The sequence below is a fragment of the Herpailurus yagouaroundi genome, unplaced genomic scaffold (assembly GCF_014898765.1).
Source record: "Herpailurus yagouaroundi ecotype Mexico unplaced genomic scaffold, PumYag 28, whole genome shotgun sequence".
Lineage (NCBI taxonomy): Eukaryota > Metazoa > Chordata > Mammalia > Carnivora > Felidae > Herpailurus > Herpailurus yagouaroundi.
Window position 1 is genome coordinate 45,557,380 of NW_024412376.1, and position 27,485 is coordinate 45,584,864.

A 27,485-nucleotide genomic window follows, 5' to 3' on the forward strand; every position below is an offset into this window, starting at 1 on the left:
TTGGTTTGAAGTTTTGATTCTGGTTTTCTGTATTTATTTATTTTTGTTTAAAGAAACAATGTGAATATCCTCTGCTGGGTCAGGACGGGAGTCAGAGAGGTGACTCTTTCCAGATGATGGGAGAAACCAAATTTAGTTCTTCCAGGCTTGGAAAGCTTCCTGCATGAAGTAGCATTAGAGATGAGCCTGAAAAAGACAAAAAAATGGGGGGTGGGGTGGGGAAGAGGGGAGGGGAGAATGTGTTCTCAGAAGAGAAGAGAAGAGAGGAAGACTTTCTTGTTCAGATGAGAACTAGTGGCTTTCTGAGGTAAATCCAAGGGCGGTATAGAGATGTGTCTTCAAACTCTGCACACATCCAAATCACCCAGGAGAATTGGTAAAAATGAGAGTCACTGGGCCCCACCCTCAGAGTTTCTGATTCAGCAGGTCTAGATGAGGCTTGAGAGCTGGTATCTCTCTTTTTTTTTTTTTTTTCTTTTTTTCTTTGAGAGAGGGAGAGAGAGCATGCATGAGTGGGGAGAAAAGCAGAGAGAGAGAGAGAGAGAGAGACAGAGAGGAAGAGAGAATCCTAAGCAGGCTCCACGCTTTGCATGGAGAGAGAGTAAAAATTTTATGTCTATAATTCAGTTTATTTCTTTATATTTTTGTCACCAATGTTTGCATGTTTAAATAATATATTTTTTAGTTTTGCCTTGCTTTGTATTTTCTACAAATACAACCATAGTTTATATATACTTTTATACTTGCTTATTTTATTCTACATTATGTTTGTGATATTCAACAGTGTAGATGTAGTCCCTTCCTTTTCATTGCTGGTTAGTATCTATATTTTATTTACCCAAATGTTGGTCATAGGCTTTGTGTTGTTTTAAGTTTGGAGCTATTGTGAACAATCCATCCTGCTTTGATTATTCTTACACTTGTCCCCAGGTGCTCATGGGCATGAATTGATGATCTAGGGTACATATGTTGGAGTGAAATTACTAAAACTGCAGTGTATGTACAAATTTACATTTACTAGTGATGAAAAATTGGTTTTCAAAAACAGTTATACCCCATTTCTACCCCCTAAAATGCATGAAAATCTCCACTGACTCACTTCTTTGCATTTGGTTGTGCCAGATTTTTAAAATTATACAAACCTTAAGGATATGTAATGATATTTTATGATTTTTATTTGCATTTATCTAATTATTCATAAAGTTGAATACTTTTAATATGTTTGTCATTTGAGTTTCTTCTTTAATGACACACATGTACATATCTTTTGCTAAATTTTATCTTTTTTTCCTTTATGTATTAATTCAATAGCATTCTTATATATTCTTACCCTCCCTCCAGTGGCAGCAGACCTTTAATTTATACCAGTACAGGAATATGAGCCCAGGAGGTACTCCTGTCTTTTCTCTAGGAGCAGGGCTTTTATTTCTTCTTCTTCTTTTTTTTTAAATTTATTTATTTTGAGGGAGTGGGGGGAGGAGAGAGGGAGAGAGAATGAACGAGCAGGGGAGGGGTAGAGAGAGAGGGAGTGAGAGAATCCCAAGTAGGTTCCTCATTATCAGAGCAGAGCCCAATGCAAGGCTCGAATCACGAACCATGAGATCATGACTGGAACCAAAACCAAGAGTGGGATGCTTAACCAGGTGCCCTGCAGGATTTTTATTTCTACCCTCCCTTCAGGAAGTAGGTCTCAGCACGACGGTTTGCTTCCCCTAACCAAATGGTATAGAGCTTTTGCTTCATATGAAAGAAGGGTTTAGGGAAGCAGGCAGTGTTTCTCACCTTTTCCTCCAGCATCATCCCAGACCAAGAGGTCCTGACCTGACCTGAAATCAAGTCAGACGTTCAGCAGGCCGAGCCACCCAGGTGCTCCCCCACTACATATTAGTTATTAATTTGAAAGAGAAACATTGCTTTTACCACAGAGAAATCTGGCAGAAACTACCTTATCCAAATGATCAAATTCAGCATTATCAATAACGACACAAACTGACCCTATTTGCCCATGATATGGTTCACTGAGAAGGCTCCACTTTGTCTGAATGTTATCCTTTCCAAAATGTCTTACCTGCATCCAATCATGAGGAAGCAATAAAATGAATCTAAACTGAGGGACAATCTGCAACAATAACTGTCTGTCCTGGACTAAAAAAAAAAAAAAAAAAAATGTCAATGTGATGAAAGGAAAAAAGTCATGTTGGGGAAGGGGAAGAACATATTTTGTTAGGTTCATACATTAGCTTGTCCCTGGGTTTTATTTCAAGTCCCCATTGTGGGTTTAACAGAAAGAAAAGTCTTGAAAGAAGCAGTGTTGAAAGGTAATTATTTAAAATTTTAGTTTATTTATTTATTTTGAGAGAGAGAGAGTAAGCATGAGAAGGAGAGAGGTAGAGAGAGAGGGAGAGAATCCCAAGCAAGCTCTGCACTGTCATCATGGAGCCTGACGTGGAGCTCAAACTCACAAACCCTGAGATCATGACCTAAGCCGAAACCAAGAGTCAAGACACTTAACTGACTGAGCCACCCAGGCACCCTAAGTGAAAATATTTCTAAAATATTTCCCTGTCATATTTAATAGAGATTATCAAGCATAATTTAACTTTTTTTGCTTACTCAGAATAATCGTTGTGAGTATTCTTGGACTTCTAATCATAACAATAACCCTACCAGGAAGATATTATTAAAATTGTTCATTAAAAAAAACCCATAAGCCACTAAACTGAAGTTCTGAGAATATCAGAGAGGGAATAAGAAATAATAAAAATATTCCCAGATGATAATTTTTATTATTGGTGAGATCCACAATTATTACATTTTAAAGGATGTATTCTCTCACTGACATCTTTTGAGGACATTCACTCTTGCCTTAAGAGACCACTGGGGTGAAATACTAATAGCTTATGTTTATTGACTTCTTTATTTGCCAGCATCACTTTATATACTTTCACCCTCACAAAAACTTTATGTGGTTGGTGCTAGTTTTATTCCCATTTTATAGGAAACTAAGGAACAAGGAAGTTAAGTGATTTGTTCAAAGCCACAGAGTTACTATGCAAAAAATTGCAATAGGAACCCAGGAAGTTTGGCTCCAGAGCCTATTCCTTTACCACAATAGGTTCAGTTAGCATCCACCCTCTCATATAGATAACAATAAAAAGAAAAAGAAAAAAAGAAAAGAGAAAAAAATTATTTTTGTGATGAGAACTCTTAGGATTTACTCTCTTAATAACTTTCCTACATATCATACATCAGTGTTAGTTGTGTCATCATGTTGTACATTACATCCCTAGTATGCATTTTTTGTATGACTGGAAGTTTATGCCTTTTGAGAACCTTCCTCCTTCAAGTCTGCTCTCTTTTTGTGTGAGTTTGTTTTTTTTCTTCTTTTTTGATTCCACATATAAGTAAGATCAATATTTGACTTTCTCTGTCTGACTTATTTCACTTAGCATAATGCTTCAAAATCCCTCCATATTGTTGCAAATGGTGGAATTTCCTCTTTACCACCACACCATGCTGCCTTTCACCATGCTGTTCTGCACAGTGACTGAATGGAGAAAGCTGTTCTCTACTCTTAGAGAATAAATATTAAATAAATAAAATAAATCTCCACCTCTGGAGACAGAGCACTTGCATTGTTTTCTTTTCATTGTTGATGATGAGATTTCAAATCTCCAGAACATTTGCAAGATGAGAGCAATGAGCAACTATATATTTATCTATTTATCTAGGCTAGCTCATTTTTAATCCTTTGCTTCTCCATTTCTCTCTTTCTGAGCCATCTGAAAATATCATAATCCACCAACCCTTAGGAGGTACAAGTAGCTTGTGTATGAAACTATTCTCTTATATATGGCCCATTATCAAATTTCTGTAATTATCTGAATGATATCCTCTATAGCTTTATTTTTTTAATCCAGGATCCAAAAAAGAATAACTCATTGCATTTAGTTGTTGCACTTCTTTAGTCCACAATCCAGAACAGTTTCCTATCCCTTCTTTTTTAAAGGCTGAATAATATTCCATTGTATATATATCTTAATCCATTCGTCCATCGATAGACACTTAGATTGTTCCTGTATCTTGGCTATTTTAAATAATACTGCTATGAACATGGGGTGCAGATATCTTTTTGAGTTGATATTTTTGTTTATGTTGGATATATTCTCAGAATTGGAATTGCTGGATCATATGATAGTTCTATTTTTAATTTTTCTGAGGAACCTCCATACTGTTTTCCATAGTGGTTATACCTATTTACATTCCCACCAACAGTGCACAGGGGATCCCTTTCCCCCATATCCATGCCAGCATTTGTTTTCTCTTGTCTTTATGATGATGGCCAGTTTCAAAGGCATAAGGTGATATATCATTATGTTTTAATTTGCATTTCCCTGAGAACTAGTGATGTCGAGCATCTTCTCATGTACCTGTTGGCCTTTCATATATCTTTGGAGAAATGTCTACGCAGGTCCTTTGCCCATTTTTAAATTGGGTTATTTATTTATTTTTGCTACTGAGTTGTATAAATTCTTTATATATGTTGGATAGAAACCCCTCATCAGGTATATGGTTTGGAAATATTTTTTCCCCATCTTATAGGTTGTCTTTTCACTTCTTTGATGGGAAAAAAAGAAGGGGAAGGAGAAGGAGAGGGAGAAAAAGAAGAAGGAGGAGAAGGAGAAGGAACAATCCCCAAACTCTAAAGTAACCACAGATTTTATCGTTGTAAGATAACATACATGCAATAGGTCATCAATAATTATTAGTTGAATGAATAATTCACAATTTCTGTTTCCATTTTAATTTTCTTAGTGTTATCTGAATGCTGTTTTTTTCTCAAGTTTTGATAATCACTTACTCATAGTTCAAATGAATGTGTTGAAACTACGTTGTATGCTCTGTGTGTTTCCACAGTTTCCTGTACTTTCCTTCGTGCAAGGGATGTCTACCAGCGCAGTTCATTGAACTCCTCATGAAAGATGAAGCTCGTACACGTGTTAGCACAAGCAAACACTGGACTTAAGAAATATGTAGAAAGACATTCATTAAAAGGAACAATCAACAAAGCTGGGGCATTGGGGGTTAGGGTTGCCTCCTCCCCATCCTAAAGCCTCAGGGTGCCTGTTGGGACCTTTTCATTTTAGTGCATACACAGTCTGAGTGTGAGGCTCACGTGATTCTTATCAGACTCAAAGACAAGGAACTGACATCTGAACTCACCCAGCTTTCCATGAATTTATATTCAATCTCATATGGAATGCTACTGAACAAACTACACTTCAGGTATTCATACCCATGAGGTATTCATAATGCAGGCATGCCACGGAAATGAGCCCTCCTTGAACACCTCAACTCCTATTCCAGGATGCATGGCATTTTGTTGTTATTGCTTATTCAATCGTATCTGTTATACATTCTAGATTTTAAGCAGGAGGCAAAGAGTACTGTACTAATTTTGTTGTCCATTTTCTGTCTGGTAGCTTACACAATGCCTGACGCATAGTACAAGTTATTATTAACTATTCCAGACACTGTGGGGGCAAGGAGGAGTCAAAAATGTGAAAGAACTGGTTGTTTCCTCCCAAGAACTTGTAACTTTGGTGAGGAGGATTGATGAGGAAATAACTAACAGTAGTGTAAGTTAATAACATAAATGCTAGGAAGAGATTAAAATTATCAGCCCTGGTAGTCTCCAACACAGGGAAGTTAATTGCTAATTTATGGGATCAAAAAAGGTTTTACAAAGGAGTGGTTTTCAGTTGCATCTGCAAATAATGTAGTCTAATATATAGTGAATTCCCCTTTTCCGGACTTCCAGTCTTTTTCCTGAAAGGAGAAATTTTTAGAAAGTCTTCCTGTTACTAAGGGTCTGCTTCCTGAGGAAAGTCCTGAATAGCAGTTAATGATTTAAAAAACAAGAACCTCTGTGTGACAATAATGGATCCAGATCTGGGTGCTTCAGTCTGGAAGGAATATATTAACCAAATTTTCAACCCAAATGCTATTCCAGAGCCTTTGGGTGTCTGTCTCTCTGCTTTAGTTTAAGCAATTGGTTTTTGACTCACAAATAGTTTCAGATAATAGCATTTCTAATTGTATTTTAGTCCTCCTTACTATCATTCATTCAAGGGTGTGAACATTTATTTTTCTTAACTGGATTCATAGTGTTTCTTGAATGCTCTGATGACCAAGATAAAATATATAGACTTTAGTAATTGGGTTTTCCAGCTGAAGAGCTATTACCTCTCTCAAAAAAGAGAGAATATACAAGTCCATTTGAACTCTGGTATTTTCTTAAAAGAACTACACGTTTTTGGGGCGCCTGGGTGGCGCAGTCGGTTAAGCGTCCGACTTCAGCCGGGTCACGATCTCGCGGTCTGTGAGTTCGAGCCCCGCGTCAGGCTCTGGGCTGATGGCTCAGAGCCTGGAGGCTGTTTCCGATTCTGTGTCTCCCTCTCTCTCTCTGCCCCTCCCCCGTTCATGCTCTGTCTCTCTCTGTCCCAAAAATAAATAAACGTTGAAAAAAAAAAAAAAAGAACTACACATTTTCATAAAATATTTTGCTAAAATACTACAAGTTTTGGTGGGCTATTTCCCTGATTTACATCAGAAACTCAGTTGAAAAGGTGAAAAAGAAACAAATCCTATTATTTTTTCCTTTAAATGATTTCTTCAGCACAGAAAATTTAAGAGACTTGCTCTTTATCACACAGAAAACCAAAAGCAGAATCATTAACTGAGTCCTATATTATGTGTTTGCTTCGTGGCTATAAAAGAGATTAGAAAAATTTTGTCCCTAATAATATAGTTTTCACTAACCACTCAGAAAATGACAGTGAGAGGTGGAAGGAGTTAAAATGAATGTCCTGAAAAAGGCAAGAAGAGGTGGAAAAGATGAAGGCTGCCTGAAAGAAGCAGGATTTCTTGAAGCAATCTCTAAGGCCACACCACTGGCCCATGCCATCAAAATGGTGGGCTATATAACATAAGAAGAGGCTGAGACCCTGGGTGACCAGTGACCAAGAAAGAGCTGTGGCACAGCTGACTACATGAGGGTTGTTGAATGAATTAAACATTTCCAGGCCTTTTCTCCTTTCACCTGAAATCGTTTATGTGCCATTCTCTTTAACAAAGTTGTTAGGGTACAAAACATTTATGGTCTGTATCTTAAAATTAGCTCTCATCTATTCCCTGTAGTGCTGTCTATACTCCTGAAACGGATTGTAGTCACTTTAGGGACAAGGACAAGGGGATATACATTGCATCCCCACAGGATCTGGTACAATTTCTTCTACAAGTTAGGGAATCAGTAAATATCTTTTGATGGTATTTTGTTTAATTTAGATGTAAGGGATATACATTGTGCTTATTGCTGTTTAAGACAATTCCCTTTTTTTTTTTTTTTTTAAGGCTGATGCTCTCCCCTTTCCCACCTGTGAATCGTCAGATGAGGCATCAGAAGCCATACTTTCACTCTGAGGTGCTCTCTGAAAGGCAAATGGAACCAATAAGACTCTTAGACATTTGTAGTTTGATCTAAGGAAAAAAACAGACATTTGAGTTTCCTGTCAATGAAAACCCATTTATAGAAAAAAAGAAGGTCCACAAACTCCCTGGTTCCCATATGTGTCACACAATCTGGTTGTCTACCTAGAGGCATAGCTTCTATTCTTATCCATTATCAAACACCACAATTTCCCTCCAGTGTTAGCTGAAGATTCCTTGATCTCCTAGAAAGTGGTCCTAACTTCCAGGCTAGGGATGGTCATAACCAAGTTCAGTCTAATAAGTCTAATAATAATCATAAACTCAGTTTTATCTACTGTGACACAACAGGAAGTGTGCTAAGTGTCTTCTGAGAAATGCGTATTACTCCTTGAGAAAAAGAGAAAGAATAAGTTCCTTTCTACCCTAGCCACCATCCTCACCTACTGCTTCCTGTCTTTGAATGGAGTACCTGGTGTCAAGGCAACCATCTTGTGACCATGAGACAACTAAGCCCCCAAATGGCTGGCATACTGAGGCTGGTGAAATAAAAGGATGGAAAGAGTCTGGCTCCTTGATAACATTGTCAAGTGGCAGAACCAGCCCTGGAATATGTAGAATATTATTTTGCTAGGTAATTAAATCTCTTTATTTATAAAGCCACTCTTAAATTTTCAGTTACTTGCAATAAAATATATCCTAAATGATAGACCATATGACCCAGAATCTTCCTTATATTTTATTAGATTCATTAGTATACTGCCTACAAATTCTTTTTCTCACTTGGGTAACTAATGTAAATTTATATTTTGTGCAGCCAAAGAAACATTAACTTATTATATAGGCTTATTAACTCATATATAAGCTTTTCACTAAATATTTGAGGGTTTTTGGTTTTTTTTTTTCTTTACATCACAGGAGAAAGTCAGGAAAGGGTTTATCAAAACACAAAGGATAAATGATACTTCCTCTGTCTCCTTTGAGTGTTTTCCTCTGCAATTTGATTTAAATTTGGATGAAAGCAACACAAGCTCATAAACTGCTATTGCTCTTATACTTTCCACTGTAAGAGTCGCGAATGAGGGGCCCCTGGGTGGCTCAGTTGGTTGAGCCTCCAACTTCAGCTCAGGTCATGATCTCGTGGCCCCACATCGGCTCTGTGCTGACATCTCAGAGCCTGGAGCCTGCTTCGGATTCTGTGTCTCCTCTCTCTGCCCCTTTCCTTTGCACACTCTGCCCCTCTCTCTCTCAAAAATAAATAATAAAAACATTTAACAAAAGAATTGCAAATGAGTAGGGAGGTAATTTGAGCATAGCTTAATCAAAGGTAGGTGCTCTTGCTAATAACCAAAGAAATGCAATTGAGAGTTATTATTTTATGTCATCTGGGTTGAAAGTAAAGTAGAGATATAAATATGTAGCGATGAGCATTTCAAATGGACATATCTCCTTTTAAAAGGTATAAGGTAACCCTAAGTAAAACCTACAAAGACATTCATCTCATTTGACCAAGTAATCCTATGCTAGAGAATTTTTCCTAAGGAAATATTTTGACAGATGTAGGACAGATGTTTTTATCTGTAAGAGAAAAAAAGAAAAAGAAAAACATTAAATATTCAACAATAAGAAAGGAATGTAGCTAATTACAGATTATAAATGAGAGGGACTCTAGTACCACCATTAAATATAGTAATGGTTATGTAAGCAAGTAAGAATACAGAAAATGTGATGTGCTTTTTAAAAGCACAATAAGTAATGACATGTAAACTGATTGCAATTATAGATAGGATCTATACAGGAAAAAAATAAAAAATAGTTTTTGGAGTGAGGTGGAATTGAGGGTGATCTCTTTCATTTGTTTGGTCTTATTCCATAATGCTTTACTGTTCATGGCAAGCATTATGTCATGGCAAGATCACCACCTATGCATCGAAATAAATGTTTTACCTCTCTCCAAACATCATGTGGACTTAAGGATTTGCTTTTTCTATGTTCTCATGCTGAATAATCTGAATAATGGAAAATTCTTGATGAGGACAGACCTGAGAACTGATAAGACCACCATCACAAGGGATAGAAATGTTCAACACAAAGCTCTTCAAGGCCTTAGCATGATTGATGAGATAGTATCTAGGTGGTATCAGAGTGGCCTACTTTCTTCCTAATCCATAACTTCTCCCTGTTTCCTACCAGGCAGCTGTTTGTCTCTTATCTTTAGGAAGGTTCCTGAGCCTAAAAAGCCCTTTCCTAGGCCTGCTGAAATTCTTTCATGTGGCTGAGGTTGCACCAAATATGCTGCTGGGAAAAGATGTCAGTGAATAAAAGTAGTTCCCCTTACTAGAACTGAGAATCCTTTTCTTGAAAAGAATGTAATTGGTGCAACAGCAATATCTAGGGAACACTTTCTTTTTTAAAAAAAATCTTTCTTAATGTTTATTTATTTTTGAGACAGAGAAAGACAGAATGTGAACAGGGGAGGGTCAGAGAGAGGGAGGCACAGAATCTGAAGCAGGCTCCAGGCTCCGAGCTGTCAGCACATAGCCAGACACGGGGCTTGAACTCACAGAGTGTGAGATCATGACCTGAGCCGAAGTCGGATACTTAACTGACTGAGCCACCCAGGCGCCGGTAGGGAACACTTTCATTTGTCCTTTCGGATGAGGAAGTGGTATAATGTGATGAATGTGTACAGAGCTGCGCTGAGAGAACTTGAGAGGGAATTCCTAGGTGAAGAAAATACATTTACTTCTACTTCCACATTGGTCTGTGTCTTTATGTAAGATAGGAAAACACTAAACAACACTGATCATGTGTAATGGTCAAAATGGGCCCACGTTCTATAGGAACCATGTCTTCAGCAGAGAGGAATACATCGATGGAGAGAAATCACCACATTCTGAGAAGAAATCTTGTGTCCCAGCCACAAGAAATATAAATTGCCTTTTGGGATTGGGAGAGATAGTAGTTGTCCGTACAGAAGCATGTATTAGAGGCATTAGTGCTTCTCAACCAGAGGAGTACCACCTCCTGGTAGGCATTTGGAAACGTGGGGGAGAATGTGTGATGTCAGAATGACTAGGAGGTGTTACTCAATGTAGTGAGTGAGGGCTGGGAATACTAATGTTGTCCTATAGTGTCGTAGACTGTCCTGAATAATGAGGAATCATCCCCCATAGAATTCCAGTAATGACCCTATAAGAAAACGCTAGAAGAGCAAAGCTGGGAATGATCATGAAATTATCATCAAAAATGGAAGGAGGAGGGGGACTACAGAAGAAAAACACACTTCTCTGAATATCAAGTTTTGTTTTGATGGTAATGATTCCACAGTGCAGGAATGTACCTCGTATATTAGGAAGGGCTTTATTAGATACCCTTATGCAACATCATCCAGGGAGAAACCAGCTGCTTTGGAATTCTCCAGTTAGAGTCTGAAAGTGGTAATACTGTGAAATTTATTTTAGAGAGAAGCTTACAAAAAATCAGGTTTCAAAAATATACCTGCTGGAATTTTTATCAGCCTTTATACTTTTTCTGGGCTTTATAATTTTATCTAGACTTCTGGGATGGCAAATTTGAATACAGAGAATGCCAATCAAACAGATAAAGAATACTTTTCATTTACATTTTTCATTTTGAGCCTAATTCTTACTCAAAACAATCCAATAGATAAAGAATATCCAATGCATGAAGATGTGGTATATATACAATGGAAGATTACACAGCCATAAAAAGGAGCAAAATCTTGCCCTTTGTGGTAACATGGGTGGACCTAGAAGGTATTATGCTAAGTGAAATAAGTCAGACAGAGAAAGACAAATATCCTATGATTTCACTTACATGTGGAATGTAAAAAAAAACAAGACAAAACAAATGAACCGACAAAACAACACAAAACAGAAACAGACTAATAGATACAGAGACCAATCTGGTTTGCTGGAGGGGTGGGCCATCTTGGGATGGGTGAAATAAGGGAAGAGAATTAAAAGGTACAAACTTGAAGTTATAGAATAAATCAGTCATAGGGATGTAATGAACACAGGGAATATAGTTAATAATATTGTTACAACTTTGGTAACAGATGGAAGCTAAATTTATCTTGGTGATCATTTCCTAATGTATACAAATGTTTAATCACTACGTTGTACACCTGAAATTAGCATAATATTGTATGTTAATTATACCTAAAAAAGTCCAATAGTCTATTGGCCTGATATTTATTGATTGATTGATTGATTGTCATTGTCGTTCCAATTTGGGGAAAGTTGGGTTTGTACTAATGTGTTTAGCCATGCAGCATGATAGGCTTTGAACTAAAACTGTCACATAGGGGCGCCTGGGTGGCTCAGTCAGTTAAGCGTCTAACTTCGGCTCAGGTCAGATCTCACAGCTTGTGGGTTCAAGCCCCACATCAGGCTCTGTGCTGACAGCTCAGAGCCTGGACCTGCTTTGGATTCTGTGTCTCCCTCTCTCTCTCTCTCTCTCTCTGCCCCTCCAGTGCTCATTCTCTGTCTCTCAAAAATGAATAAACGTTAAGAAAAAAAACTATTGCTTAATGAACTGATTGAGCATAAGGACGTTTCTGTAACACATATTCTTCATCTGTTGGCTTCACGCAAAGGTATTCAGGCAATCACACAACTGCAGCTATGTGCTCAACCTGTAGTTTTAGGATTTGACTAAGCCTTTTATTTTAATCTTCTTTTCCCTGTGACTGATTATTCATTATTACAGAAGATTATTATAAGGGAAGATTTAGTCTACTGATGACCCTTCCTTAATTGCATTCTATACTATATAATGAGGAAAAGCATAAATCGAAGCATACCACCCACTGAGCTGAGAGCAAGTAAACACCTTGAAAAGCGATGTATTATCAACTTATTTTCAGTCTTTTCTGTATGCCACTGATATATTTGAAAGTGTTTGCAACCCTAAATCTAGGCTTCCTCATATAAGAGACTTTAGTTTCCCCTAAAGAAAAATTAAAATCTTCTCTCTCTCCTTCATTCACTCATCACTCTCTCTCCCTCCCTTCCTTTTTCCTCCTTCTTTTATGAAGAGGATTCTAGTGCTTTGGCTACTTCTCAATGTGTTTTTGTTCTCCAAGTGCTTCATTTTTATCCGTCTTGAGTAATGGAACCCAGTGAAGAAGAAATAACTTTAAAATCTTAACACACCTTCTCACCCCTCTGCTCCTCTCCTGGCACGGCTCCTACCATGTTGCTTTTGGCTAAGTCCTCCGGTACATTACTGCTGGGTCTTGAGGGGTGTGGGTCTTAAGTTGGCCATGGGTCAGCTTCCTAGGTGGCTTTTTGGAGCCTGAACTTCCACTGCACTTACAGGAGAAAAACTCTCTAGGGTCTGGTGGGAAAAAAGATAAAAGAATGTTTTTCTTAGTTTACAGATCAGAATAAGAAACTGATACTTGAGCTTTGTTTTGGGGGCTCCCTAACCCAAGGAAACTGGTCAGAAGAAGGAGGGCAGGGAGTTTCTCTCCACTTAGGAGGCCATAATCCAGTTCCCAGAGGCATTTCCTCCAGAGCAGAACACTGCTCACAGCCTGGGTGGCCCTTAAGTTCCTCCTGGAGAGATGAACTGAGAGTAAGGGAGTGGTCAGAGCAATGGGTAGGTGAGTGGTTTGTGCTCATTCTTCCCCACACTGCCCAGGGGGCTTTTGTTTGGAGCTTATGTTGGGAGGGCTGCTGGAAATAATTTCTGTGTTGTTTTAAATGAGAGAAATATGATTGTATTATTCCATTCTTTATCTTTTCTTCAGCCCTACCTCTAGAGTATGCCTTTTTTTCTTTTTCCTCAACAGATATCACTAACTTAAAGAGTTTGTAATGTAGGTTTCTTAAGCGGATATGAGAAAACATGCAAGGTGGTCAGGGGAGACATGTTTTCCCCCTTCTGTTAAATTCTAGGACAGGCTTATCACACGCTGTTTCTGTTGCTTTCACTATCCACTGCTTTCTTGTCTGTTCAGCGACTGCTACTCTGCAAAACCTTCCCTGAGAGCATTTCCTTTCCATCTTGTTATGACCTCCCAGTGACTTACCCTGGTGGAAATAAAGCTTTATTGAAACAGCATTCTCTGAGCAACCTATAGGCAAGCTGCTTAACAGGTTTTTGTCCCTTCTGGGACAAGTGGGAACAAGTTAAGCCCACCCAGTCCAGTTGCTTTCTGTGATGGTACCTAGAGGGGTTCTTAAATGAGATTTTTAGAAAGACAACAAAAACAACAGAACTACAAAAGGAAGATGACTAAATCTACATGATGAATGGAAACAATTTATATTTAGCTATGTTCTTTTTTTGGGGGGGTTGGTTTTGGTTTTTTGCTTTTGGGTATTTTGTTTATGTTTTTGTTTTATTTTGTTTTCTGTTTTTTGTTTGTTGGCTATAGTCTTTTAAAAAAAATTTTTTTTTTCCAACGTTTATTTATTTTTGGGACAGAGAGAGACAGAGCATGAACGGGGGAGGGGCAGACAGAGAGGGAGACACAGAATCGGAAACAGGCTCCAGGCTCTGAGCCATCAGCCCAGAGCCTGACGCGGGGCTCGAACTCACAGACCGCGAGATCGTGACCTGGCTGAAGTCGGATGCTTAACCGACTGCGCCACCCAGGCGCCCTGGCTATAGTCTTAACTTAAATATTTGTGTTGGATTTTCTGTTGGGATCTAAGCAACATTGCAACTCCTCTCCATTCCTCCCTGCCTTGTACGTTTGGAAGCCTGGAAACTACTTTTTAATTTTTTTTTTTTTTAATCTTTAACGTTTATTTTTGAGACAGAGAGAGACAGAGCATGAACAGGGGAGGGGCAGAGAGAGAGGGAGACACAGAATCTGAAACAGGCTCCAGGCTCCGAGCTGTCAGCACAGAGCTTGACGCGGGGCTCAAACTCCGTGAGATCATGACCTGAGCCGAAGTCGGACGCCTAACCGACCAAGCCACCCAGGCGCCCCTGGAAACTACTTTTTAAAAACTGCTTTGTCATCAGGCTTCCAGTATAGGTTCCAGAAATGAGAAGGCACTCCTTGAGATTTACAACACAACAGAAGGAAAAAAGAGAAGTAGAAGCCATCATTGACTCAGTTGCTGTGGATAAGCATGTGAGCTCTAGTAACAGGCAGACATGAGGCTTTGCCAGAAGTTTCTAAGTATTCTTCTAGAAATCACCCACTTTGGTGCTGCAGAAAGCTGAGATCAGTGGCAGAGATTTCTTCTGATCCCTGTACTTTCTGAATGGTGTGAGGAGCTTCCCTGACCTTTATTCTCTTCACCCTTAAAGTGGTTTTGTGTAAGAGCTCTGACTGTCTGTATTAAATACCTTACTGCTTGAAATACCTAGAGTGGTTTCTGTTTTCTTGACCAAATTCTGACTGGTACAATCTATATAACCAAGCAGAAGAGACATTAAGGGTAAAAGGGTAGACTTTTGTTATGCGATTTTAGTTACTACTCATCAAGACTCAGATGATTAAAACAAGAGTCATTCTTTTTCTTATGCTATCCACTGTGCTCATTCTCTTGTGTGTTCTACTCCTGTTTTGTCTTATACCTGTATTGTGATTTGCTTTTCACATAAGAGCTCTTACTTTTATTTATTACGATGGTCTGCACATAGTAGGTCCACAATGACTTATTTGTTGAAATAAAAAGATAAAGTATGCTTATGCTTTTGCTTTGAATTCATTTCAGATATATTTGGTAGCTGAATAGCAAGTGAAAGAGGCAACTATACTTCTAAAACATTTTGCAAAATGTCTGATAGTTACACCAAGGAATAGTTTATCCATCAGTGCAAATAATGTTGAATCATTGCTTACTCACTTTTTGCATATATCATTCACTCAGTAAATATTTATTGATCATCTGCTAGGTGTCAGGAATCGTTATAAGTACTTGGAACATATCAGGGAACAAAACAGGGAGAAATCCCTGACCTATCTAACGCACTGCTCTGATGTGAGTTTTGAAACTTGAGATAGGATGTTGTTTCCTTTGCTTCTTTGTGTTAAGTGCTTCATTGTGACTAAGGTAGTTATTCTTGGTGGGATAACAAGTGTCCTGATTGGGGATCCAAATGGAAAACAGAGTCTCCATATTAAGAAGCATAGAGTCCAAAGCCCTGTTGGTGAAACTCATCTTCCTGGGATGCTTAATAAAGGGATGGCACTTTCTGTCTTCCTTGCTACTCAATGTCACATGCATATCTAGACAAATTTTTTTCCCGTGTGAAGATCCAAACTTCTTCCTCTTTATTAGTAGCGAGTAAAGCATAGTTTCTCCCCAAGTCTTGGCAAGTTGTTCTCCTGAGATGGATAATATGCAGAAACACTCACTCAAGTTCTTACTTGTCTATGGTTTATAATATTGCTCTTATTGTTTATATTTAGACATAAAATAGTTTGGAGTGGTTTCTTATTCTATATCTTATTTTTGGCATGTCTCCATGAAAAAGTCCTCATTATCTTTGCTCGTACGCCACTTCTGAGTGATTTCTTGGATGAGACTGACTCATTACTTATGACTATCTTCAGTAGATTTCCTTTGGAAAGGATTATAGTTAATCCTAATACATCTGAAATATTAAGTAATTTAATTGTGGGTAAATGATGGAAATGTATTGGCTTCATGTATATATGTGTTATCCTTCTTAGTAAATTGAATACATGAGGAAGAGAATTCACCCAAATATCATTTAGGTTAATTTTACTTCTTTTCATGAATAAAGGAGGCTGACATGGTCACTATACTCCCAGTGGTCTCAAAGAGTGGCCAGAAGGAAACCAGGGACTGTTAGCATTTCTGGATGTTAAAGAGTCCTGAGTCCTTGACATAACGTCTCTACCTTTATTTCCTTATTGAGTCTTTAGTTCCTACCTTGCACCAAAGGCGCGATCCTCTAATGAGGGCTGAGAAGGGCAGGGCCGGTAGTGGTCAAGGTATGATCTGTGGATCTGAGCCAGAAGAGCCATGGGGATCCAGGCAATAGCATGGATCCAGCCAAAAAGATGGTTGATTTGGGCAGCTAGAATTTGGCTCTATTCAAAATAACCTGTGAAAGTCATAACATAGGCCAACTGGACTTGGATTTAAAAAATTTAAACCAATTGGTACAGCATGGCTTTTCAGAAGGTGGGAAACCTACGCTTCCCAAATTTTATTCTGTGTCCAAACATAAAAATAGAAAACAGCAAGTCAGGACAACTGTCTTTTATAGTGTGCATATCATGCTGCCTGCATATAGAAACTGACTGAACTAGATAGCAGAAAGACCAAAAAATTGAGAAGGGAGTAGGCAGAGAAAAAAAAAAAAAAGAGCAAGGTATTGGGAAGACTTATAAATCATTTATAAAAAAAAATACAAGGAAAGGAAATACTAAAGGCCTACTTTCATCAATGCCTATGAATGGTCTTAAATCAATAAAAGAACCCAAGAAAAAAAAAAAAACAAAAAAAACAAAAAACTAAAATAAAAACAACAACAACAAAAGAAACCTGAAACAAACTTTGTAGGATGGTATACCAAAAGAGAAATTAATTTTACTGTGTGTCGTATAAATAAAATCATAATCAACAATTTTTTAAAACTCAGGAAAAAGAAGTGTTCCAAGCCTGTGGCAGAGCTGGAAGAAGCAGAAAGATGAGGCTTAATGATTGCTCTCTCTTTTGTAGTGTGTTTCCACTTTAATCCGATCTATTAACATTCTGTGTGTTATTTATTCAAATAGGGGAAGGTATGTAAATACACTAAACATAGGAAGGCATAGGTGGAGATGTGCCAGCTTTGAAAATGCGGTAGGTAAAATGGCAGTAGATCTCTCCTGGCAGGCACATTCCAGTGTCCTTGGCTAACCAAAGGGCGGTACTGCAAAGAAATCCTAAGCAAATATTTTTTCAGTTAATGGGAACAATTACTGAAATTTCACACAACACTTCCATCTTGCTCTGCAGTTCAATTTCCCTTCCATACTTAATATCCAACCTTTAAAAATAAACATTTACAGAGCTAAGTTTACTTTAGCAAGTTTTGAAAAGTTCCACAAAATGGGTGGAAACATGCTTTGGCTTGTTTCAGGATGTGAATTTCTTCTCGTTCCCATCTCTTCTTTCTCCAAAATTTCCTGTCCTAGTTTAGGGAATGTGTTGAGGCAGGGAAGCAGGTGGAATCTAGAGGCAAGACTAGGTAAGGGAGGTTCCTGGGGTACTTGGGTGGCTCAGTTGGTTGAGCCTCGACTTTGGTTCAGGTCATGATCTTGAGGCTTCTGAGTTCGAGCCCTGTGTTTGGCTCTGTGCTGACTGCTCAGAGCCTGGAGCCTGCTTCGGATTCTGTGTCTCCCTCTCTCTCTGCCCCTCACCTGCTCATGCTCTGTCTCTCGCTCCTTCAAAAATAAATAAATGTTAAAAAAAAAAGTAAAAAAGATTAGGAAAGGGAGGTTCCTATATACTATCTGGGGTATCTTTTCTTATGATGAAATCTTCTCAGGCAGCATCTTTTAGATACCAATCAATATATCTTTAATATCTTCTTTATTTCTACCAAGATTATTTCCACTAAGAAAGGTATGAGACAATTAAAATTACAACCATATACAATTTATGGAATAATAAGATTAGAAAGTAAATTTAATGGCCATCTGCTTTAGGAAATGAAAATATAATGGACTATTGCTTATATTTAGATCTTTAGAGTAACCAAAACAAGACAAGAAATATATGCATGTATTTATGGAGTGAGATTTTGCAATTTCCCCAACTCTGTATTTGAACACAGAAAAGCACTCATAATAATGCACAAAATGTCCAATTATATTATCTTTGGTATCTTCACCCCCAAAATTTGGTGATAATTAGTTTTATTTTGGCTATAGTTACTGTGATAATCAAAATATACATTAAGCAATAGTCATGCTGATGGAGTGAGAGACTATTTGTAAACATGTCTAGGGACATGGAAAGGTGATGTTAGCATATGTAATTGAGGAGTCTGGCTCCAGACCAGAATTCTATGTATGATCTTTCAAGCCCAATCATAGGCAATTAGAAAGGTTTTATCTGGTAGGCTCCTTGGGGGAAAGCTGTCCTTGCCATACTTGATAACAGTCTGGAGGGAGTTTCAGACACTTGGCACCTGCCCCCCCAGGCCAGCCGCGCTGTTACATGTTTCAACATTCCTAGTCCAAAGGCCTCTATTCAGAGGCCTCCTTCTCAAGGGGACTTCAGGATGCTTTCCTACACCCTGACTCAGTGTTTAGTGCTTTTCCACTCCTTGTCCTCCTTCCCATCCAGAGCTTCCCCAGCAGTGAGACAATCCCCTAAGCTGTGCTGTTACATTTGAACCTCACCTGGAGCTGACCTATGAAAGGAAAATAGAACACTGTGGGAGCCAGTGCTTTTTATTATTTTGCCTCTTTGTTATGCTATTGCAACAAGTAAATTCGGGCTTAATTGTTACTCTTGGTTTGGCTTGTTGTCTTAGTTGATCACTTCAGCATCTGTCAGCTCAGTTTTTTCCAGTTTAGCTCTTGACAGTAATTAGACCTCAAACTTTAGAACAGAGATACAATTTGTAGTTCTAACTCTGGGCTAAATGTATGTTTATCCATAACAATTGGGCAGCTTCCCTGAATTCCAGAGTCCTTCTGCTCATTGAGAGGAATTGAAAAACATAATGGTTCCATGGACAAGAAACAGAACAAAATGTCGAGGTCTTGGGTTCTAATATACCTTGCTCTGTAATTTGGGCATAAAACATCATCCAAATTTCTGGGTTTCAGTTTTCTCAATTATAAAATGGAGACTTTGGACAAGTGGATATCTAAGATGCCTTTCATTTCTGATTTTATGAAGAGAGTGATTGCTGGGGTCATCACCACTTCATTCATGGATGTAGGTCATAGTATCTATCGCTAAACTTTATTAGGGTGTGGGACAGATGGAGAAAGGAGGTTGGGGCAGAGGGAATAGTCCTCAGTGTCTGGTCCTTGATCATTCAATGGGCCAGACCCATTGGATGGAATCTCCCATTGGGTTTCTCTGAGGACAAGAGTAATTTGGCCTGGGAATTATACAACTTTATACATATTTTCCAGAGCAGACAAGCCCATGATTTAGTTTTAAGGCATCCTCAGGTTAGTTTCTAGACATTTGGTAAATGATACTTTATTTATGGACATAGGGGGTTCCTATTCTAGTATTTACAAAATATGTAGATTTTGAACAGACATGGAGGTTATGGACTGGATTGTATCCTTCCAAAATTCATACATTGAAACTCTAATGCTCAATGTAACCATGTTTAGAAATGGGGCCTTTAAGGATGTAACCTTCATGTAATGAAGGTTAAATGCAGTCATAAGGGTAGGGCTCTAATTCCATAGCGCTAGTGTCCTTATAAGAAGAGAAAGATCTCCAGTGATAAGGTCATGTGAGTATACAGTGAGAAAGTGGCCATCTACAAGCCAGGAAGAGAGATCTCATCAGAAACCAACTCTGTTAACACCTTAATCTTGGACTTCCAACCTGCAGAACTGTGAGAAAATATGTATCTGTTGTTTAAGCCACCCAGTCTTTGGTGTTTTATTATGGGAGCCTGAGCTGACTAATACAATAGGAGAAAACAATCATTTGTATAAAACTCATTGTCTAAATATGAAGCAAACAAAAAATGTGGCATAATAGTGAGTGATTAATGGAATATAAGAAAAGAAAATTTGTTTGATCTTGACATTGATAGAGGTTTCTTCATGTAGCACAGGTTTACTGACATAAGCTTACATTTCACTTTTTCATTCGTTCTGCTGAAAATAGTATTTCCTTAATCACATTTTAAATATTTACAGTTGTTTTTTAGTTTCATAATTTGGCTTTCAGACAAAGTTTAGAACACTGAATTATAATAATTGCACGCATGGGCATGTATGTAAATCTATATAAAATAAAAATACTCTAAACTTCAATACTATAAAATTAAACATAGAGCTGATAAGCTGGAGGATAGTGTAGAAGGAGAGTTGGAGCAAAAATGTAGGGAACTAATTCCTCATATATTGGGCAGTTGAGAAATACTATCTGAAGCGGGTGGGTTGAGAAATAGAAGATACTGTTTTTTTTTTTTTTTTTTAACATTACAAAGATTACAAGTAGTATTATGATAAGTAAGTGGCTTTGGAGTTTCTGAAGAGAACTAATCAATGGAGCTCCTCTTTCTCATCCGGTTTCTGAACAAATTGCGGAATAAGGCAAGGAGTAGGGTTGATGGGAAATTCCAGGGTTACTTTATTATTTGTAAAGGCTGAACTGGAGTACCTGGTGGCTGGGAGAACTAACAGGCTTGTTTAATGCATGTCAGGAGGAGGAACTTGACCCATGCAGTGATAAAAGGGCTGGACCGGGGCAGAGCTCACAACTGGGCAGCAGCAGAGCATGCCTTCACCCTGAAGCTCTGGTCTCTAGTTTCTCTTTCTCAAATTCACCACTCGGATTAAGCCATTTTAAAATAAATTCCAGGGTGGAATGGAGAGAGGCCAGGACTGACATCCCCACATAGAAGGAAAAATCAGGAATGGGGAACTTTTCCTTTAGCAGTTGTCTCTGGGGAGTTGAACATGTGTAGGGTGTGGGGTGGGGGCAGGAGAAAAAGTTTACTTTTCACTATATACCCCTTTGTTCTCTCTCTCTCTCACTCTCTCTCCATCTATCTATCTAGATATAGATATAAAGAAGCAATTGATATCTTTATACATATATATAAAGATATATATATACACATAAAGATATATATATGTGTATATATATATATATATATATAAGTATTTAGCTACTATATATATATATAAAGAGTGACTCATAACAATATAAAAGTAACTTGGGAAGACTAGCAATAAAAGGTAAGAGGTGAGTGAGGGCTTGGTGTGTGTCTTACCTTCACTGTGGCTGATTTTTGTTCTTATTTTGCCCTGTCTTAATCCCCCTGGATTTAGGCTGGGCCAGGTGAGAGGAGGAGATGATGAAAGACTAAAGAAGAGAGGAACAAATGCCAGCTCAGTACTGTAAGTCATTCTCCTGAATATTTATCTCCAACCCACATCACCTGTAATGTAGAAGCCACACCTCAGTCTCTTTCAGTAGATTTACCTTTATTTTGTTCACTAAGACATGGGCATGAGGTGACATCTCAGCCACCGTGCCCTGTTTTTTGGATTCTCAACAGCCTTGCTTTCTTTTCTTGCATTTGAATAAATTCTAATTCTAATAAGGGTGAGAATTAAGGCAGGACCCTCAGACCCTTTGAACAGACTGAGGTGGGCTACTCCCAACAACACAGATCTTCCCTGACTTAAGATGGAGGTTATGTCTTGATAAAACTATCATAAGTTAAAAATATCATTAAGTCGAAAATGCATTCAATACACCCAACCTACCAAACATTATAGCCTAGCCTAGCCTATGTTAAATGTGCTCAGAACACTTACATTGGCCTACAGTTGGGCAAAATCCTATAACACACAGCCAATTTTTATAAGTGTTGACTATATCATGTAGCCTACTGAATACTGTGCTGGAGTGAAAAGCAGAATGGTTGCATGCGTGCAGAATGGTTGTGAATGTACCGGTTATTCACTCCCTTGATCACGTGGCTGATTGGGAGCTGTGGCCCGCTGTCCCTGCCCAGCATCACAAGCGAGGATTGCGCTGCACATGGTGTTGGGCAGCTGTGGCTAGAAATGTTTGACACGAGAATACTTAATAATTTATGTTCTCAGAAACCAGGAAGTGCTGGACTTGAGGATTTCATTTTTGAGGAGGTTTTCTTTCCGGTGACGCTGCCTGCAACCCACTTACTTTATCAAAATAGCAAGGTTTCTGAAGGAAAAGAAAGACCTCCTTCAACCTTCCACCAAGAGACAAAGGAGAAGAAACCATGAAATCCTTGAGAATGTTGCAGAGTACAGTTGCCCACCCCCCTCCATTAAGTGGAGTGAACATGATGCAGGAGGATAGGAAAGGGTAGGAGAAAAGAGAGGGAGTGAAAACCTCCCCATAACAGAGGAAGGAGAAAGCTCAGAAATGGAGGACATCTAGGGAGGAATGACAGAACTCAAAGGAACTGTAGGCTGGTCTTCATGATAAGGCAACAGGGCCCTGAACCCTCTGCAGTCCGTCCGTATAAGCACAAGGAGTTAACACTTCAAAAAGAGGGTAATAGGGGCGCCTGGGTGGCGCAGTCGGTTAAGCGTCCGACTTCAGCCAGGTCACGATCTCGCAGCTGTGAGTTCGAGCCCCGCGTCAGGCTCTGGGCTGATGGCTCAGAGCCTGGAGCCTGTTTCCGATTCTGTGTCTTCCTCTCTCTCTGCCCCTCCCCCGTTCATGCTCTGTCTCTCTCTGTCCCAAAAATAAATAAACGTTGAAAAAAAAAATTAAAAAAAAAAAAGGGTAACAGGCGAACAACCCAATGTTCACAGATGAGGACTAGTCTAATGAACCATTGTCTATTCACACAATAGGATGATTCTGGCTCCAAAAGGGAGGGAACACTGTCTCTCTGTACTATTGTGGAGTGATCTCTAGGATATGCTTTTTTAAAAAGTAAGGTGGATAAAATCATGGATAGTGTGCTATTATTTATCTAAGTCAATCATCAGTCAATCATCTATCATCTATGTACCTATCTTTAATATATATATCTATCTTTAATATAATATGTGAATAATAATATCTATATCTTTAATATATTAATACTTTAATATATGTATCTTTAATAATATAGTAATTGCTTTAAAAAACCAGGAAGATAAACTATAAAATGAAACAAAATGGGTCACTATTAGGGAAGACCCTAGAATGGGGAAAATGGTAGAAGTTGATCTTCTTTGAATACACCTTGTTTTATAGTTTTGCTTTTGGAATCATGTATATGTTTTACATAAGTATAAAATAAATGTTTTTAATTCACAAAAATAGAAATTAAGAAAAAGACAAATGAATCTAACTCTGAATCAAGTTAGAGGCACAATCATACAGTAAGTAACTATTCTAAATGACTTTTTGTAATAGTAATTTGATTGTAATCCCAGAGGGATTCTCTCTATAACAAACTATAAAACAGGGAAACTAGTTTATTCAATGACAACAAAAAGTTTGCAAGGAAATTAAAAGGCAGAAGGATGGAGAGGGAAACCCATAAACTTAAGTCTGAGAGGGCGTATCTATGTCCATTGCAATGTATAGATTATATTTAGATTCTGATTCAAACAAAAACAAACATTCTAAGAAAAAACATTTCTAAGTAATATATAACAAAACATTCTAAGACACTAGGGGAAATGATACTGACTGGAAATTTCATGATGTTAACAAGCAATTATTAATTTTTTAGATATGAAAATTTTATTAGTTAAATTTTATTTTATTTTATTTTATTTTTTTAACGTTTTTATTTATTTTTGGGACAGAGAGAGACAGAGTATGAACGGGGGAGGGGCAGAGAGAGAGGGAGACACAGAATCAGAAACAGGCTCCAGGCTCTGAGCCGTCAGCCCAGAGCCTGACGCGGGGCTCGAACTCATGGACCGCGAGATTGTGACCTGGCTGAAGTCGGACGCTTAACCGACTGCGCCACCCAGGCGCCCCTAAATTTTATTTTAAAAAGAGTTCTTAGGCCTTAGTGATACAAATGGAAATATTTAAAGACAAAATTATGCCTAGCATTGCTTCAAAATAATCCTAGGAGAGGGAAAGTGGTGATAAGTATATGGAGGCTCATTTATACAACTTTTTATGTCTTTGAAATTTTCCAGTCTAAAAAATAAGTTGTATACAGGGCAGCAGGAGACATAAAAATTCTCCCTGAATGGTACATTTACAAGTTTTGTGAGTGAAGTTTTCTTCACACAATTGAGGTCGTTAGCCAGATTTGGATATTTGTGTCCTCTTCTGTGAATTTCAAACCCCTCCAGATAATGTACTCTTTCAGACCACAAGAGAATGATGAAGGCTTTGAGGAGATCAGTATTCAGAGGTTCTTGGGGCTGATTTTAAAACTGGCCTCCACATTTGCTTCCTTCATTCATCTTTTTTTTTCCCCTTCTGCCACCAGCCTAATTCTGTCTTTGCCAATTATGCCTAGGCTATTATAGTCACTACCTTATTAGTTTTTCCTACAGCATAAGGCTAACAGAAGAGAATCATCTCTATAGCAGATTTAGAAGATCTCCCTAAATATAAATGTTTAAAGAAGTCTAACCAAAAAAGTCATAGAATGGAGAGGCACTATTGATGGAAAACATTTACACCAATGATCAGAACTTATTTAGGCTTTTTGTCTAGTTAGGTAAATGATGATTTTTATTTTATTTTTATTTAAAAATTTTTTTTAATGTTTATTTATTTTTGTGTGTGAGAGAGAGAGAGAGAGAGTTCAAGCAGGGGAGGGGAAGAGAGAGAGGGAGACACAGAATCTGAAGCAGGCTCTAGGCTGAGCTGTCAGCACAAAGCCCAATGCGGGGCTCAAACTCACAAACCGTGAGGTCATGACCTGAGCCCTTTTATCTCTAGTCCCCCAGTTCTCTCTCTGGAAGCATTAATACTAACAGTTAAGGGGTGCCTGGGTGGCTCAATCATCCTACTGAGTAGTTAATCATCTTACTCTTGATTTCAGTTCAGATTATAATCTCATGATTTGTGGGTTTGAGCCTTGTGTTGGGCTCTGCACTGACAGTGTGGAGCCTGCTTGAGATCCTCTCTCTCTCCCTCTCTCTCAAAATAAATAAATAAATAAATAAATAAATAAATAAATATTTTAAAAAAGAATATTTATAAAAAATACTAATAGTCTATTGTGTATTTCTTGAGATATAAATATATTTGCAGAAAATATAATTACATATCACAAATGGTAGATAATTAAATATAATTATTGAATAGTCTTTAACTTTTCCCACTCTGTGATTTTTTAGGGCTTGTTTTTATTTCTGGACTATCATTTGCATAGCCAGCTCAGAAAAATAATTCTGAAAAAATGTTTGCCTCACATTTGTATTTTTCTTTGGTTTTGAAAAACCCACAAAATGTCAGATACAATCATAGACATTGGGATGCAAAGATGAAGAAGGCATTCCTTCAGAGGGAATTCAATCTAGTTCAGACAGTCATGTTTTCAAATAAACAGAGCTAACGACTGACTGTCTTCATGTACTCAACACTTTAATGGGGATGGTGTTAAATATGTATTTTTAAAACCTATAATGGCAAAAAAAATCACATTACTCAATTTACTTGAAATATGAAAATTAAAAACAAATTCCCCCTAAAAATGGTGTACCAGAGAATGTTTACAAATAGCTCAATACATTAATGATTGATGTTTAAAGTTATTTGACAACCATAAAAATACTCTCATTTGTTAACAAATTTTCCTAGTGATGAAGAAAACCAACTCACTCTTCTAAGTGCTTGATTATTGGATCTATAGATGATTCAGACCCTTAATTTTTCCATTTTTCTGTGGCCTATTTTTGGGATACTTTACTTCTTAATTAAAATCTCTCTTTAAGATGGCTAGGAGGAGACAGGAAATGAAGGTTAGAGCAAAGCTCAAGTGCATTTAGGTTAGTCATGCAACTCCTTGCTAGCAGCTCCGTTCAGTTCCTATGGAGAGAGTCAGGAAAGTCACCAATGACTGTGAGATTTTGGGACTATCACTGAAGTCTTGTCAATTGTGCTCATGTGTCTTTTTATTGAGATCCTCTTTATAAAAAACACTGTTAACTCTTTCATTGTTCTTTCTCAAAACCAAGCCTCCAATATACTAGGTGTTGTTAATCGACACTGGGTTGCCTAGAAAATGGAGATACGGATTGTTTAAGGCACTTATCTTGAGTCAGTGATAGATCTGGGAAGATAATTTGCCAAATGGCAGCCAATCTCTTATTTTGTCTCTAGTATCTAATACAAACTTAGCCCATACATACTTTATATACTTACAAGTGTTTAACTATGATGTTCCAACAAGGGATAGTGACTATTCTGTAACTGTGTCAGACAATTGCTGACCTGTTTATGTTGGTAGCCAGTGTCCTTGCTGAAGACAAAATAGACAAAATGGCAATCATTTCCCAAAGCAAGATTCTTAGTTTAGCTAGGAATGTTTTCTTTATTACTATTTTGGCAGGATTTAGGGGAGGCCAGTGGTGACTGAAAGGCAAGTTTTGTATTATTATCATTATTATTATTTCACTTTTAGTTTTGTACTCATTTTAGCTATGGGTGAGGAAAATAATAAACTTGTCTCTGGCCGTTGGCTAGTTTGATTATGCTGTTGCTTCTGTTATTACTGAACATCAAGAGAGTGGACATTATCCAAAGCAAGAAATAATTCAACAGAGATATACAGAGGTGTACCAAAAATTACCATAGTAAATTACTTTTCCATGTTTTGAAACTCAATTTCAATATTTTCCTCATTAACTCTGGATAGTGTTTGAAAACAAACTGCTCCTGACAGAACCAAATGAAGGTCAAACCTGTCTTTCACACCTGAAAATGAAGTTCTCTGGAAATATAAGCTGTCAAAATATAGCATGAGTAGTATTTGTAATCAATCATGTGCTTTGGACTTGGTCAACTATAGACCATTCTAGAGAAGTTGAATGGTGGCAGTGCTCTCTACTGTCATGCTGTGATTTTGATATCACAAAGCAGATATCCTGAAAAATATTCACTTCTGTTTTTGTCTGCTTAAAGAAACTAGGATCAGCGCTAGCAAGTGGAGGAGAGAGTATAACTCCAAACCCAAAGAAATAAAAATAAACTTAAAAAGAGGACAAGATGTTCTAATAGGGCAAGCAAGCATTATGAGCTATTTCCTTTCTTGTAGCCATGTGCAGAATGGTTAATAAGTGGTCAACAGAAGCAGCATATAATAAGTCTATTGCTTTGTAGCATTAATACTTGGGAAGTCATTAATATTGTTATAAGTTCCTCTTT

General features: G+C 37.9%; 1 long non-coding RNA gene across 1 annotated transcript; it reads right to left on the minus strand.

Moving 5' to 3' along the window:
- LOC121029222 (uncharacterized) lies at positions 1-27,485 on the minus strand. Its single transcript, XR_005789649.1, has 5 exons — positions 26,484-27,485; positions 21,424-21,515; positions 12,669-12,852; positions 7,437-7,490; positions 1-186 (listed from the first exon to the last, which is right to left on the minus strand). It is a non-coding gene; the product is annotated as an uncharacterized LOC121029222 (long non-coding RNA).